The sequence below is a fragment of the Crassostrea angulata genome, chromosome 8 (genome assembly GCF_025612915.1).
Source record: "Crassostrea angulata isolate pt1a10 chromosome 8, ASM2561291v2, whole genome shotgun sequence".
In the NCBI taxonomy this organism is placed as follows: domain Eukaryota; kingdom Metazoa; phylum Mollusca; class Bivalvia; order Ostreida; family Ostreidae; genus Magallana; species Magallana angulata.
Genome location: NC_069118.1, coordinates 2,413,221 through 2,428,795, shown reverse-complemented (window position 1 = coordinate 2,428,795; position 15,575 = coordinate 2,413,221).

Genomic DNA, 15,575 nt, shown 5'->3' with positions numbered 1-15,575 from the left:
GGGCCCTGCAACATGTTGTATAAATAATCAATTAATGATTGGTTTTTCCTGTTTTTCAAAATCGACCTTCAAATGGTCCACCTTAAGAAACTTTTGTTATTCAGTTTGACGTATTGTTATTATTCATCATATATTCTAAAAAGAAGACCATTGTTTAACGTATGAAGGTGTTTACAAAAACAGGGTTCTGGAATATTTAAGTGACGATTTTTCAAAAATCAAAACTTGTTCATCATGTGCATGTCGTCAACCGTGCAGAAAAAGTGTGTGGTTTTTTACGGCATAGAGGATTTACAATTTAAAACTAAGTACGCTTTTAAAACAAGATTTTATCTGAATTATCAATTATTTTTATACTTTGAAAATTTTTATTTGCTGAATAATGATGATCGCTTGATTGCTTATAATTATCAAAGTACTTTCTCGCCAAGAGTACAATATATTTTTTTTCTTTGAAGTAAGCGATGCAATTAAATGCGGAAAGAAACCAAAATGCAATATTGGGAACAAACCATATAGATTTGTCTGTACATTTTTATGCACATTAATTTGAATTTGTGTGTAATGTAATTTGTTTCAATCAGTTTCGTAAAAATATATTATCTGGGTTTGATAACAAGAAAAATTAAGAAATTTCTAAGACAATTTTACAAATGTACAAAATATAATAGAAAACGCCTCGAAATTCTAAGAAAAGACACTTTTTGGAGGTTTTGATACGTATACGCCTGTTTGAGTCAACATATTCCAAGTATTGAACATATTTAAAGGTTAAAACTCGATGATATGTTAAACATATACCGGTATTAGTTTATATCATAAATCAAAATAAAAAACCAGACTTGTGTCATGAAAAAACCAACGTTTATTAGACTTTTTTCAACAAACATGGAATAAAGAATGTAAAAATTATTTCTGTTTTTTTGTTATTTAAAATCAATTTATTCATTTCAATTTGACAAACATCCAACTTTTTTAAATAGGATGTGAGTATGACTGGTACTTCTGTTTTAAAATATGTTTAAGTTTAACATAAAAGTAAAGTTTTTTTTAGTTCGTGGTTAGCATCAAATAGGCCACTAGCCCCTCTGTCTCTGAAAAGTACAAATATAGTCATATTGAATACGACATTTGCTGGTAATGACACATTCTCCACGAATTAAACTGATATCCAGACAGGTTTAATCGCAGTCAGGCGAGCAGATTATGTCTGTGTCGGCTTCAGATAACTCCTTGAGCATAAGAATGCGTCCGCTCGCCATCGTAATCAATTAGGCAAAAGAATAAAACCAATGTCAGCAACAGAATCCTTGTCATCTACAACGTAAGAAAAAAGTATGTCATGCATGAGACCGAAACATAAAGAACTACATGCGATAAGGTTTTATCTCTGCCCCTGTGTTCTATTAATGCAAAAATATGCTGTAAAAAAGCATAATTTCATAAAGATATTTTGATTAAACATAAAACTGAACACGCTAGTTACATGGATCTTAAAGTTTCACAACACCAATCATTTTTCTTGCTTTTCTGACGTCACTTAACTCGGCCATTTTCCACATTTTTTTAAAAAGCATGAATATTGCATCAGGTTTTCTTGATTATCAAAAGTAGGAGGTATAGAGCGCAGTGTTGCTTCAAAACCATTTTTTACATATGTTATTGTTTATATTTTTTTGCAAATGGTGTTGGAACAAGCATGCGGTCGATGTTTCCTTTTTAAAAAAAATACTGAAAAGCTAAAATATGTTTTTTTTGTGGAATTAGCTCATTAGCAACACAACATATTTCTAACATGACTTTGATTAGACAATTTATTTTTATTAACCTGAACTAGATACAGAAATGGGGTCAAGTACATTCGAAAGTAATTAATTTACATTACAGTTACTTGTTTAAAACTTTCATTTAAATTACAATCCCCATAACAAGGATTTCTAAATGTAAATAATTAAAGTACAATTACTTTGCAAATGAAAAACATTACCATACCAAACTGTCAACCATCTCAAAAAAACATAAAACGAAATACAAATTCAAAGCAGAGCAACACGGACCTCTAAAAAGATAGAGGCAGGATCAGTTGCCATGGAGGAGTGAGCATCCTCTGCTGACCGGTCACACCGATCGTGTGCTCTTTGATAGTAATATTTGACATAAATATAGGAACCTAATGATAAGATAGTAAATATGTGAATACTTAATCGAAGTCTCAAGACTCGAAGTTAAGAGAGATGAACAAAAAGGAAATAGATGATTACAGCAAAAATTACGTTTAGATTCCTTTGTCAAGAAAATAAAAAATTGAGATGAATGTAGTGTTTGCACCAATTTAAATAGAGCATCCTAGATATGTTCCGATATGTACGACCTTAGAAAAATGTTATAGTCATTAAACGTAAAGTCAGGATGTTACATTGAACTATATAATAGAGAACTGATATCATTTCATAGTTGGGCCACTCAAAATTTGTAGTAGTTTTCCTTAACACAACCATTATTGTTGTCTTCATCGTCAACGCTAACAAGAAATTTTTTGTCCAACCTTACCGTTACAAGACCGTACGATGTCTGACTAATAAACGATTGCATTCAACACAAGTATTATTCCAGTATTTATAGGGTAATACTATACAAGGGAATGTGGTTTGGCGGTTGGTTTCTCTGTTTTTCAAGGTCGACCTTCAAATAATGCTAATTCTATTGTTATTCTCCTTGATGAATTGATCATATTCATCAACAAATTCATCAAAAATTTGCATTCAACACAAGTATTATTCCAGTATCTATAGGGTCATGCTAAACGAGGTAGGTCATGCTAAACAAGGTAATGCGTGATGGTTGGTATCTCTGTTTATCAAGATCGACCTTCGAATTATGCTTATTCAGCTTGATAAATTAGTTTTATTCATCAAAAAATTCATGAAAAAAATTTGCATTCAACACAAGTATTTTTCCAGCATCTATAGGGTCATGCTACACAAGGTAATGCTTGATGGTTGGTATCTCTGTTTATCAAGATCGACCTTCGAATTATGCTTATTCAGCTTGATAAATTAGTTTTATTCATCAACAAATTCATGAAAAAATTTGCATTCAACACAAGTATTTTTCCAGCATCTATAGGGTCATGCTACACAAGGTAATGCTTGATGGTTGGTATCTCTGTTTATCAAGATCGACCTTCGAATTATGCTTATTCAGCTTGATAAATTAGTTTTATTCATCAACAAATTCATGAAAAAAATTTGCATTCAACACAAGTATTTTTCCAGCATCTATAGGGTCATGCTACACAAGGTAATGCTTGATGGTTGGTATCTCTGTTTATCAAGATCGACCTTCGAATTATGCTTATTCAGCTTGATAAATTAGTTTTATTCATCAACAAATTCATGAAAAAAATTTGCATTCAACACAAGTATTATTCCAGTATCTATAGGGTCATGCTAAACGAGTTAGGTCATGCTAAACAAGGTAATGCGTGATGGTTGGTATCTCTGTTTATCAAGATCGACCTTCGAATTATGCTTATTCAGCTTGATAAATTAGTTTTATTCATCAACAAATTCATGAAAAAAATTTGCATTCAACACAAGTATTATTCCAGTATCTATAGGGGCATGCTAAACAAGGTAATGTGTGATGGTTGGTTTCTTTGTTTGTCTTTGTGTTTTGTTATTTTGTCAACCGTGCAGTGCAAAGAAAGTAAATATAGAGTATACATAAAATGCATTACGCCACAGAGCGATATTTTTTCTTGATTATTTTAAAATAACTTTTTAATTTGTGTTTTGTTATTTTACCTTATTATTTTTTGTTGTTAACTGATGATATGATCGTTTGATTGCTCATTATGAACGAAGTTTTTTTTTTCGCCAGGAGACAATATTTTTCACTTTTTGGAAAAAAGGATGCAAGTAAATGCAGGGAAAAAGCATACAAAATAAGGATCAAAGCATTTAAATTTTTACCCATGTGCATTTAATTTTATGAACCCGACAATGATGTTTTTTTTTAATTTCCTTTAGTTCTATAGTGATTTTAAAACTAAATGTTTTAACCAAGTAGCTGTTTTTTAAATATAATATTTATGATATTTAATATTGATTATTTAAAACAATTATGAAATGGATTTTTTTTCATTTTTGTCAAACCTTTACTTTAAAAGAATGATATATTACAATCATAATAGCAGTGTATCTTTTATATAATCAAATAAATTTTGACAATCTGTAAGTTACATAAAGTAAATGATATTACATTTTTTGAAATACAATCACATATATCTTAATAAAGTGATTTACTAAATTAACAGCCGATCCTCTAGGTAAAATCATATCTAGCACTACTTATCGTAGCAATTAAATAAGTATGGTGACGATAAATTAAAGATTGGGCTTCTAAAATATATCCAGAACTGGTGGCAAAAAAGGCCAACAAAATGAGCCACAAAAGTATCTATAGATCTACATTAGAGTCGCTTAAACAATTTTTGACGCTAAAAACTATCAAATCAAATGAAAAAAATCGAAATATTTAATCCTAAAAATTTGAATACCTTTCAAGAATTTTATACAGAGCTCTTATAATAAAGAATATTAATGTAGTCAAAACTATTACACACTCCTTTTGATATATAATATAATTTTACAATCAAGTTTACTTTAACTACAAGAAAAAGGAAACAAATTATTATATTGCTTTGTCTTTCAGGTTTCAGATATAAAGTTTGCCGCCGATGATTTCGTAGTCTTCTTGCTAAAAGCCACGCTGAAATGTTTACAATCGATGCGCATGTGGTGTTAAACGAAAGACAGGGCTAGCTTAATTTCTTTAAAGGCCGTCTAAAATTATTAATTTGAGTGATAGATTAAGAATATTCAGATTTTGCAAAGCGTAATTTTTGCAATTTTTAAAGAAATCGGAAGAATAAATGAAAAAAAACACAATTATAGAAAGTGTTCTGTGTAAGTAATAATCATGCAAAACAAACGTAAAGATATGAAATAATATCATAAAATCTAAAAATGTGATAATTCCCATTATTGTTAACAGCAAATTAGTACCAAATCCCCGTAATACGTCTAATCGATAATTTATTAAACCGACTGCTGCTGATAATTAAAATGAATATATCTATACTACTATATTAAAATAATAGATTCGAATTTTTGGGCTTTAATACCGAATAATCGGAAGAGTACTATCATTTGTTTTATATATTTTAAACATCATTGGCACTAGAAGATTACCAATTTGTTTTCATTTTTTATCAATCTAGCTTCGCTAATTAATAATCAACGAAAATTCTTCTGAAAAATCCAGAAATCGTATGGATTTTTCGGATTTTAAAATCTTGCGCATGCGCATTACATTCACGCTTAATCACGGGAGGCTCTTTAGTTTTTGTTTCCACAATATCACATTTGCATGGATAAACTCAGAAACGATATTACAAATACGAGTAAATTTGTTATTGAAAATTTGTCACATATATTCTGTTCATCAAATGAAATACGGAAGATAACTCTAACTCATTGCATTTAATATATATTTTTGTATGAAAAATCTTAATAGTTTCGAATGTCAACTTGAAGCGAGTGAAATACGTTGCTGGAGAAAGGGTTGAATTCTTCAGTAATATGACTTAAATTTTTGATGAAAGGAACATACAGACTCAAGATGGTTAATTATAAATAATTTGACTGTTATTTTCAATGAAGCTTCATTAATTTTCTCCAAAATCGTTTCGGAGCGATTCTGCAATTTTTCGCTTCATTACGGTTTTATGGGAGGCATTTTAAATGTGGTATAGGTCCGTCCAGAGACACAGTTAGATTATTCTAACTAAGCAGAGTGTAGTAAAATTAATTGCATTATTGTAAGCTTAAAGATTCATTATGTAAATGGCAACAATACGGTGTGTTGATGTATCTATTTCGTAAATGTCCGACATCATATACAATGTCAACCCGTGCACGCACGGCTCAAAGTCTAGTTATTATATAAGAGTAATGCATGTCAATTCCGGCCAAACATTATAAACTGGGACACGCCTAACATATATGGATACATTTTGAGATAATAAATATACAGATTCATATAAAACACATGAATATGAATAGATAAATGAATACACACAATAATAATGCATAAAACCATTACATTGTTTTTAGTATTATATTAATCTTTTAATTCTCCAATTATATTGGATTAAAAGCTATAATATTTCTTAATGATTTTACTAAAACTGTATCGATTGATTAATTGCAGACTAGTTTAACCTCAGGCAACGATTGCTTGTGTGTACACACAAATAATGACGGCACGAAACAGGACGGGGTTTGGGGCTCGCTCCCCTCTTCCATTTTTTTCAGCGGACATTTTTTTTAGTTTTAATATAAAAAAAACCGAATTAACAAAAGTGTTGCCTCAGCTTTTTTCGGAGCATGAAAAAAATGACTGCGAAAATAATAATAATAGCAGTGAAAATGGAACTGAAATTTATACTACTAAAGTTATAGGTAAACGCATATTTTTGTCTATCAACCCCCCCCCCCCCCCCCACCATTTACATGATTTGCGATTTTTTTTTACTTGTCAAGCTTTTTCAGGATGCGCCTCCCCCAACACACACACGCACTGTAAAAAAACGATGCTACGGGCCTACATTGTGTATTTATTTATGATATACGTGAGTGACTATGTAAACAATGATGCAAGCAAAAATGATATAACTGCTTATTGAAGTTATTTATTGCATTACAACAGTTTTTATAAGTACCTCAATTCTTGTTACGATTTCTCCAGGGTACGTTTTTTTTTTACGCCAGGAGTACATTTTTTTCACTTCTTGGAATAAAGGATGCAAGTATATGCAGGTAGAAACCATACAAAATTATCTAAAGTATTTGCATTTGTTTGTACATTTTTACCCATGTGCTTTTAATTTTATGAATCCGACAATAATTGGAATTGTAATATCCTTTAGTTCTGTAAAACTCTGGTATTGATTAAAAGGTAGTTTATTATTTTCTAATACAATGCTTTTGGTTATTTTTTCAAGGACTTAAAAACTAAATATTTGAACCAAGTAGCTGATCTTTTATTATAGATATCGATTATTTAAAGCATGATCTTCATAACACGTACAGATATTTTATTAATAGCAGTTATTTCTCAACTCGTAAGAATTGTCATTGTCAACAAAACAGGGCTTCTCCGAACGCCTACTGCCCAATTATCATTCTTCAATTATACTGGGCAATTTTGGGTCCTTCTAAAGGGGCACAGGTAGACTTACCTGTGTTTCCTTGAATGAAAAAAATATAAGAGTTTCTCATTTTTGTTAAATTTTGAATGTCTTTATAACTAAAATTGTTGCATAAATAAAAAGAAAACCTTGAATCAATTTTGATATATTTATTTAATTTATCAGCACAACATTTAATCTAAAACAATGAAGTAATGTTTTGAAATTGCATAACATTATATATACAATTTTCTTTTTATTTTGACACATAGCAGTATATATACAATATTTACACAGATACTAATATGATAATGTATGTAACCAGGGACGTATATACTAATATGTATATACGTTCCTGATGTAACCAAAGTATATAAAAACAACTGCCTTTATGAACACTTTTCTACCTTCATCCATAAAATTATGGAATGAATTACCTCTTCACATTAGAATTTTACCAACTGAGTCTTCATTCAAAAAAGCCATAAAACATATTCTTTAGAAAGCAAAACAAACTTTATGACTTTGAAAACAGAAAAGCAAATATTATACATTGTCAGATAAAATAATGCAAGCAATTTAAATGCTGACATATTCAATCATTTTTTGTGTGAAAATTCTATTTGTGATATGTGTGGTTATGTATCTGAAAATGGATGCTTATTATTATTGTTTTGTCTGTCCACATTATGATGCACAGAGGCAAGTTTTTATTCAGTCAATAAGTAATTTACATTTACATATCCCCATCGTTATATGGGGACAGTAGTTTGCCTTATAACAAAAAGATTGTACATGATTATGTATTAGCTACCAAAAGATTTAATGCATTATTCAGTGTCATTCAAACAACTGAACCGCTTGCTTTCTACAACTATTTTTCATTTTGTACATAAATAATACCTGGTACCAAGAATCTTAATTCCACTTATTGTTCCTTTGTTTTTCTCAACTATATTCTATTGGTACATTGTACCATCAATGTTTGTCAAATTGACTGTTAAAGGAGAGGGCTCAAATAGGCAGATTGCCTGCTGCCCAATCCTATTATGTAATATTTTTTACATAATAGAATATTGTAAAACCAAAATAAACAACCAAAGTATATACAGGTAAAGTCTACCTGTGTCCCAAAGTATATACAGGTGAAGTCTACCTGTGTCCCCTTAGAGGGCCCCTTATTGCCTAGACCAATAATTAATTTTAATTGAGCAGTAGGCGTTCGGAGAACACACCCAAAACAGACAGCCCACCAATAATGGGGTTTTTAAATTGTATTTTTTGGGGGGTCATTTTGTAAAACCTTCACTTAAAAAGGTGATATTTTACAATTACAATAAATATTTATCTTGTAAATAATCAAACAAATTTTGACTATAGGTAAGGTATTTAAAGTAAAGGTTATTAACATTCTTTCAAATTCAGTCATATATGTCTTAATAAACTGTTTTTGCTATATAAACCATCATCCATTTCGTAATCACTGCTCGACCCGAGGACTTCTTTCAAAGAGATCAATACAGTCAAAAAATGTCCCAATCATCGAACCCGCTTTAAGGACAAGGGCATGCAATCCATGAATGCTGAAGAAAAATAGATATTTGCATTTAAACATACATCTTTTATTACATATTAATTTCTTTAAAGAATTTTAAAAAACTGTGTGAATGGGTCAATAATTGTAGTATTTTTTTATGTTTGAATCAAGATTTCTTGAATTTCACCAATAAAAATAAACGTTTTTGTTGCTTGAAATCAACATTAAACCTTATTTAGACTATGAGAAAAATATAGAGCACATACCCATTCTATAAAAGAAAAGGCCTTGAAGTTTTAAAAAAATGACACTATTGGAGATTTTGGTACGTATACGCCTGTTTGAGTCAACATATTTTAAGTATAGAACATATATAAAGATTGAAAATCGATGATATATTTAAATATACTTTACTTTGAATATTTTTTTTAATGTCGGATTTATTGATATTTAAGTTTATCAGTACTTTTTCCTTCCGTATATAGGCATTTTACACGCCTTATCCACCCATCTTCTTCGGATTATGAAATTGAGAAGTTGATTCCAAGTCAAGAAAATCACAATGCAAAGAGAAGCACTCCCTGGGCATTTGGTGTTTTAGACAACTGGCACCAAGAGAAAAAACATGAGTGTGCCTCTTGAATTTGCATTACCCAAACCGCTTCATATGGATGTTTTCACGATCAGCTATTCATTGACGTAAGGTAAACGGAAGTGAATATCCACCCCAGTCGGTTAATTATCTAGTCTGTGAATTATTAAGATATTTAATGAACAGCAAAAGACACGACATTAACTTTTACTCAGACTTGAGATTTGCAGATTTTAGAAAAATTCTGGACGCTATAATAAAGTCCTATTCAACGGACTAGGGACAAAGTGAAACAAGCAAACCTTATTACTATCAGGAGATGTAGAGTTACAATGGGAGACAGAAGTACATGGAAGCAAGACTGCAGAAACTTTACAATACACTGCGCTCTTTTAAATGTGTAAACTTTTCGGGCTGAGGGGATTTGATGAGCATAGAGACCTGACTTGCGCAAATGTCACCACTTGGGAGGATGAGGAGCGAGGTAAAGTTGGACATTTTGTCGGCCGATCTAATAAGACGTTTGGGAAAGAACTAGCTCACTTAACTCTTAAAGCTACAGTATATTTTATGTGTTTAGATGAACGTCATAGGGTTTAACTGTTGTGAAATTCATTTGCAATGTGTAATGCGATTTTTTTTAAATTTTGTATTATATTTCAAAGGAGAGAGATGCATTGCCGACTATTTTCAGCAGTATCTCGATGCGCTTGGAATCAACGGAGAGTTTTACAGACGTTAGCATGGAATTCTATTTAATCGGTGCGCAAGTGGGTGGTGTCAACAAAAAAAGAAGATCAGAGCAGGCGGTCCGAAAGTACAAACGATCTTGCCCAGAAGTATCTGATAATGTGAGTGAATTTGGGTTCCTCCCGCGCCGAAAGTATTTCTATAAAAACCTTTAATGACTATTATCACACCATCGACTGTAACAAATACAGCGGTATCGTGACGTCAAAGGGCAGCTTGGGCTTTGAACACAGTCCCCATTGAACACAGTCCCCAAACAGGTAGCCTCTTATCCGACAAGATCCACAACAAAAAAACAACAAGTGCTCGAGCAAGGCCCCACGTGACCGTCTCACCCCAAGGATCATCACACTCAGCAGGAAAACCAAGGTAATCACAAGAACTCGTGTCATCTACAATATAAAGTGAAAGTAGTGCTTACATGTTTAATTTGTGAATAATAAAACTTAGGAGAGAGAATGTGTACTGTATTGTATTGCTTAAGACCGAACATCTGAAAATGTATAATCATAAATGACTGGTCTGCTTAAAAACAGAGAGTCTCTCAGTTTAATGATTTTTTCAGATCCCTTGCAACCATGAGAGAATTCGCAATGGAAATGTTTTTTGCAAAAATATATTTATTAATGAAAAAATAATTATCATCAAAAACATAGGTATAACTGAATATTTTTTGGGGCACGTGAATTGAGTTTTCAAAAATCAGTAAATGCTGAAATAGTACGTGTGGTAGGGGGTGGGGTGGGAGGTTGAGGTCTTCTTATTTAGCTTTCGCATTTGAATATTAAATAAGGGCCATTATCAGTCTATGAATTTTGATTTTTAGTGGTTGGCGTAAAAGGGCTGGGTAGTTGTGGTGATTTTAGGACTATATTGATCTCCATAAGAAGAAGATCTAAATATAACATAAGTACATTAGAAAATATTCAATTTTTTAAACTAAACTAATAATATGTAATTTTTCTTTAATAGATAAAAGGTTGAGCATGTATGTTAAAAAAAACACTTCTGAAAATTTAAGATAGGCTCTAATGGTCAGTTTGTTTTTGTTGACCATCCAGCCTAAATTTTATTACTTTAACATAATTCTTTTAATCTATATTTATACACTCATTCTGTAAAGTCCTATTTAACTTGTTTATTAAAAGTATAGAAAAAAGATTCCAAATTTATTTTTCTGTATAGTCAGGTGAAATATTGTACAAGTTTGAATTTGATAAATTTAGTACATAGCTGTGTCTTCCTATAGAGTGAACATGAGACAAATGATTCTTACATAACTAAATATAAAGACGAGAATGTACAGAATAATGGAAGTATCTGGTCGTTGTACCTTATCATCAGAGCTCTTCGTACAAAAGAGATCAATACAGTCTAGAAAATGGACATGGTCATCAAGCCCTCTTAAAGGACAAGGACTTGCAATCCATGAATGCTGAAGAAACATAATGAAAAAAATTTAAATATACATATACATTTTTTGTACATATTAATGTCTTTAAAGAATAAAATAAAATAGTATTCATGGGTCAACAATTGTAGTATTTATGAATGTTAAAATCAATCTTTTATGAATTTCACCAATAACAATTTTCAGTTAGATTAATAATATTACTTATTATGTTTGTTACTGACTGTTTTAGAAATTTGTGGGGTCGGCAAAGTCCATAGAAGGCAAGGCGTACTTAACCGACACCACAAATTTCAATAATCAGTCAGTAAAAAACGTAATTAGTGTTTTGTTTTGTCGAAGACCTAAATTTTGCTATGTAAACAAAAAGGGATAATATATATAATAATTAAATTCTTCAGTAATTCTCTAATTTTTATACCTTTCTCGTCAGTCGTCTGTGCAAAGCGTGATGCCATACTGTAAGATCGTAATATTACGTCACGAGGAAAGGGCGGGGGGGGGGGGGGTTACTCTAAATATTTTGGAACTAAAAAATTAAAGGTATGGTTGAACGTTGGTGTAAAAAATGAGCTCAAATAACGTTACGTCCGCCATGAAGCCGTATAAATTTTGACGCTCACCGTGTTAAGAAATTAAAAAGGCTATCACGTGTCGCGATTCCTCCAATGACGTCGGGACATTCTAGTCCGAGGCAAAACCAATTACTTCACCTTTCAGGTTTCAGATAGTTAGCTTGCCACCAATACTTTCGACTGTTGTCTTGATTGGTATTGTGTCACTTTTTATAGCGAATAGCTTAGATAATGGCTTCAATCTCTGTGTTCTTTTCCACATCTTCTAATGAATTCAAATTATATACATGTAGTGTAATTTGAATTGATTTATCAACACATGCACAATTCATCATTTTTAAAACTATTATAAGGCTATAATATTGTATTACAAATATATAATTTGTCATTTATTTCTTATGTTTGCAAGACAACCAATCATAGTTATTTGCAAATAGAATTGAATTATTCTTATATCGGAATTTGATATTTCATTGAAGTCGTCTGTCATGCAGTAAAAAAGCTTTTATCGAGGTTATTATAAATTAATGTCACAGACTTTACCTTTGATGCACTCCTTATACGCCTTGTAGTTTAATATTTATGTTAATTAATGATATATTACTCAAAATTTGCACTATTGTAAGGTGGATTTACTTCAGTTTAATTAACCAAAATAATTTAATGTTCAAAACATAATATAAATGTGTCCTCGACGCGTCATTAATTAATGATAAATGTAATTTTAAAGCAATATGAGCTGTATTTTTTAGAATGTTGTTATGCTGCAAAAACCTTCTAGTATGATAAGACTGCATAAACTTAAACTTTTATGATAAATAAGATTTGAAAAAATCATTATTTTTTGTCAAAGGAAATATTTCTCTTTTAAGGAATATATAGCAAAACAATTTTTGTACAGGACGACAATAATTCCATTTTGTTCCAAATAAGGCTTCTTAACGGCCTTTTCCACAAAAATATGGCTAACATAGATATCACTACTGAATTCAAAATCCACTGATATTCCCAAAAATTGACTGACATTGTCTGACATCTACTGTATAACCACTGTACCCTACTGTAAATCCACTGTACACCCACTGTACAGAGCTACTGTACCACACTGTATCCCACTGTACCCCACTGTACTCCACTGGACAGCACAGTACCTACCCACTGACCAGCACTGTACCTCACTGTACACCACTGAACGGGGCACTGACCAGCACTGTACCCCACTGTACACCACTGTACAGGGTACTGACAAATACTGTACACCACTGTAACCCACTGTACCTAGTATGTTTTTATGCTTTATTGAATTTGATCACGCCCGACCAAAATTATCACCTCATTATACTCAAAGAATGATTCCTTATTCCTTATATATGTACGAAAGTAAACTATTCTATAGAAATAGTTGATAAATTCTTAATCAGCTTTTCATAAGGAAATTATATTCACAGCCTCTATTTTGAAACGTGTACATACAGTCAGAATAACAATGTTACAAGTATGTTTATCTTAATTATTACTAGAATTTTTACATCACCTTATAATAATAAATGACATTTTACAATCACCTCCAAAATCTTTATTAATAAAACAAATCTTAACTATCTGGGTCATCAACAATGGTAACTGTTTCAAACAGTTAATAATCAATATGCAAATGACATCAAGAGAAGAAGTTTGTATGCAATAAAATACGAATGTGCAACTGTGATCAAACTGAGGCGTTTGAAGAATGGTGAATATTTTGGTGAATAACATCGCTAACGCTGACCTACGGTTCGTTGCGACAAACACAGCGATAGGGTGCAGACGGAGGACAGAACCCGATTGCAAGACACTCTCCAAACCGATAACCTCGCAACCGGCAAGATATAGCACAATATGGACAGGTGCTCGAACAATCCCCCACGTGATCACCGCTCACTCCAAGGACCACCATACCCAGCAGAAAAATCAGGGTCAACGCAAGAACTCGTGCCATCTGTTAATAAACTTAAATGTTAACATTCCACATAAAGTCTGCATTTGAAGGGTGTGAAGAGCTCCGTCATTGAAAACACCATAACAGACGAAGAGGTCAAAGTTTGAAATAGAAGTTTTATTTTGACGTCACAAAAGTTACACGCTATCATAATCGAATATCAACATTCCACTTAATTTTTGCATGTATAGTGTGTGGAGAGCTACCAAAGATATAAATTAAAACTATAACTTAGACAGTGTACTAAAAGCTTTATTTGTGACATCATAAATGTTGATCGTTGTTAAGTGCAAGGTCACTAGCAAAAATCAAAGTTCACGCTTGTGGCTGTTTCAGTGGCTCTTCCATTTATATGAAATTACCCTTAGGATAAAATAAGATTTTTAAGGGGTAAATAATATTTGCAATTAAGGCAAGAAGATAAAAAACGTAAATATAAGCATTTAATCATTATTTTGACAAATATAGTCTCATGACTGCAGTGGTGTGTTCATATAAATTTTAATAACTCGCTAACGTGCGTTACTCAATTTATATGCACACACCGTTGCAGTTATGAGACTTTATCTTTAAAAAAATTAATGATTCAATGCTTAAATATAAAAATTCCCGGCTGTGGCTGTTGCAGTGCTTTTTTCGTTAATTTGATCATATTTTTCATAGGGACATAGACATGATTTGAGGTCAATTTTAAGATAAAGATTATTTTTTTAATTCTTTATTAAGTATAAAATGGTTTACCTGCGCATTTTGAATCATTGATTAGAATTTGAATGTTGAAAGTTACAAGCGAAATAGAAAGGTCAGAACTTCTGTTATGTAAACAAAGCCCGACTCCTGTGTACAAATAATGTAAAGAAAAGAAATTACCATCTCTTTGACAAAATGACACATGGCAAACAAGAGATAATTATTCAAAATGATCATAAGTAGCTTTAACAACGATAGAAAGTAAGATTTTATTGAAACGTATAGCAGTTCAAAACATATGTAAACAATTGTAACAAGATTCTAGCTTTGTTTACAAGACAATTTTAATGTCTATATCTCGCTTCAAACTCGATATTTGACATCCGTATTCGATGAAGCATTAAAGTAACCTAAATTGATTATTCTAGACATTAATAATGGAAAGGGCTGTGTGGGCGTGGCCATTTGAAGACTATATTAATCTCCTTAAGAAAAAGATCTCAATGTGAATAGAATAAAGATATACGGAAATATTCAAATTTTTAAACTGAACCATATGGAATTTTTCTTTGATCAATAAAAGTTTGAACATATGCCTTAGAAGATCATTTCTAAAATTTTCAGAGAGATATATAGGCCCTGATGGTCAGTTTCTATTTGTTGACTATCCAGTCTTAATTTCATTGGTCTTTAACTTATTTCTTCTAGTTTAAATATTTAAGAAATGAACTTAATGTCGACCCAAGTTATAAGAGTTTAACCTGGGTTGGAGCAGTTTACGCTTTAT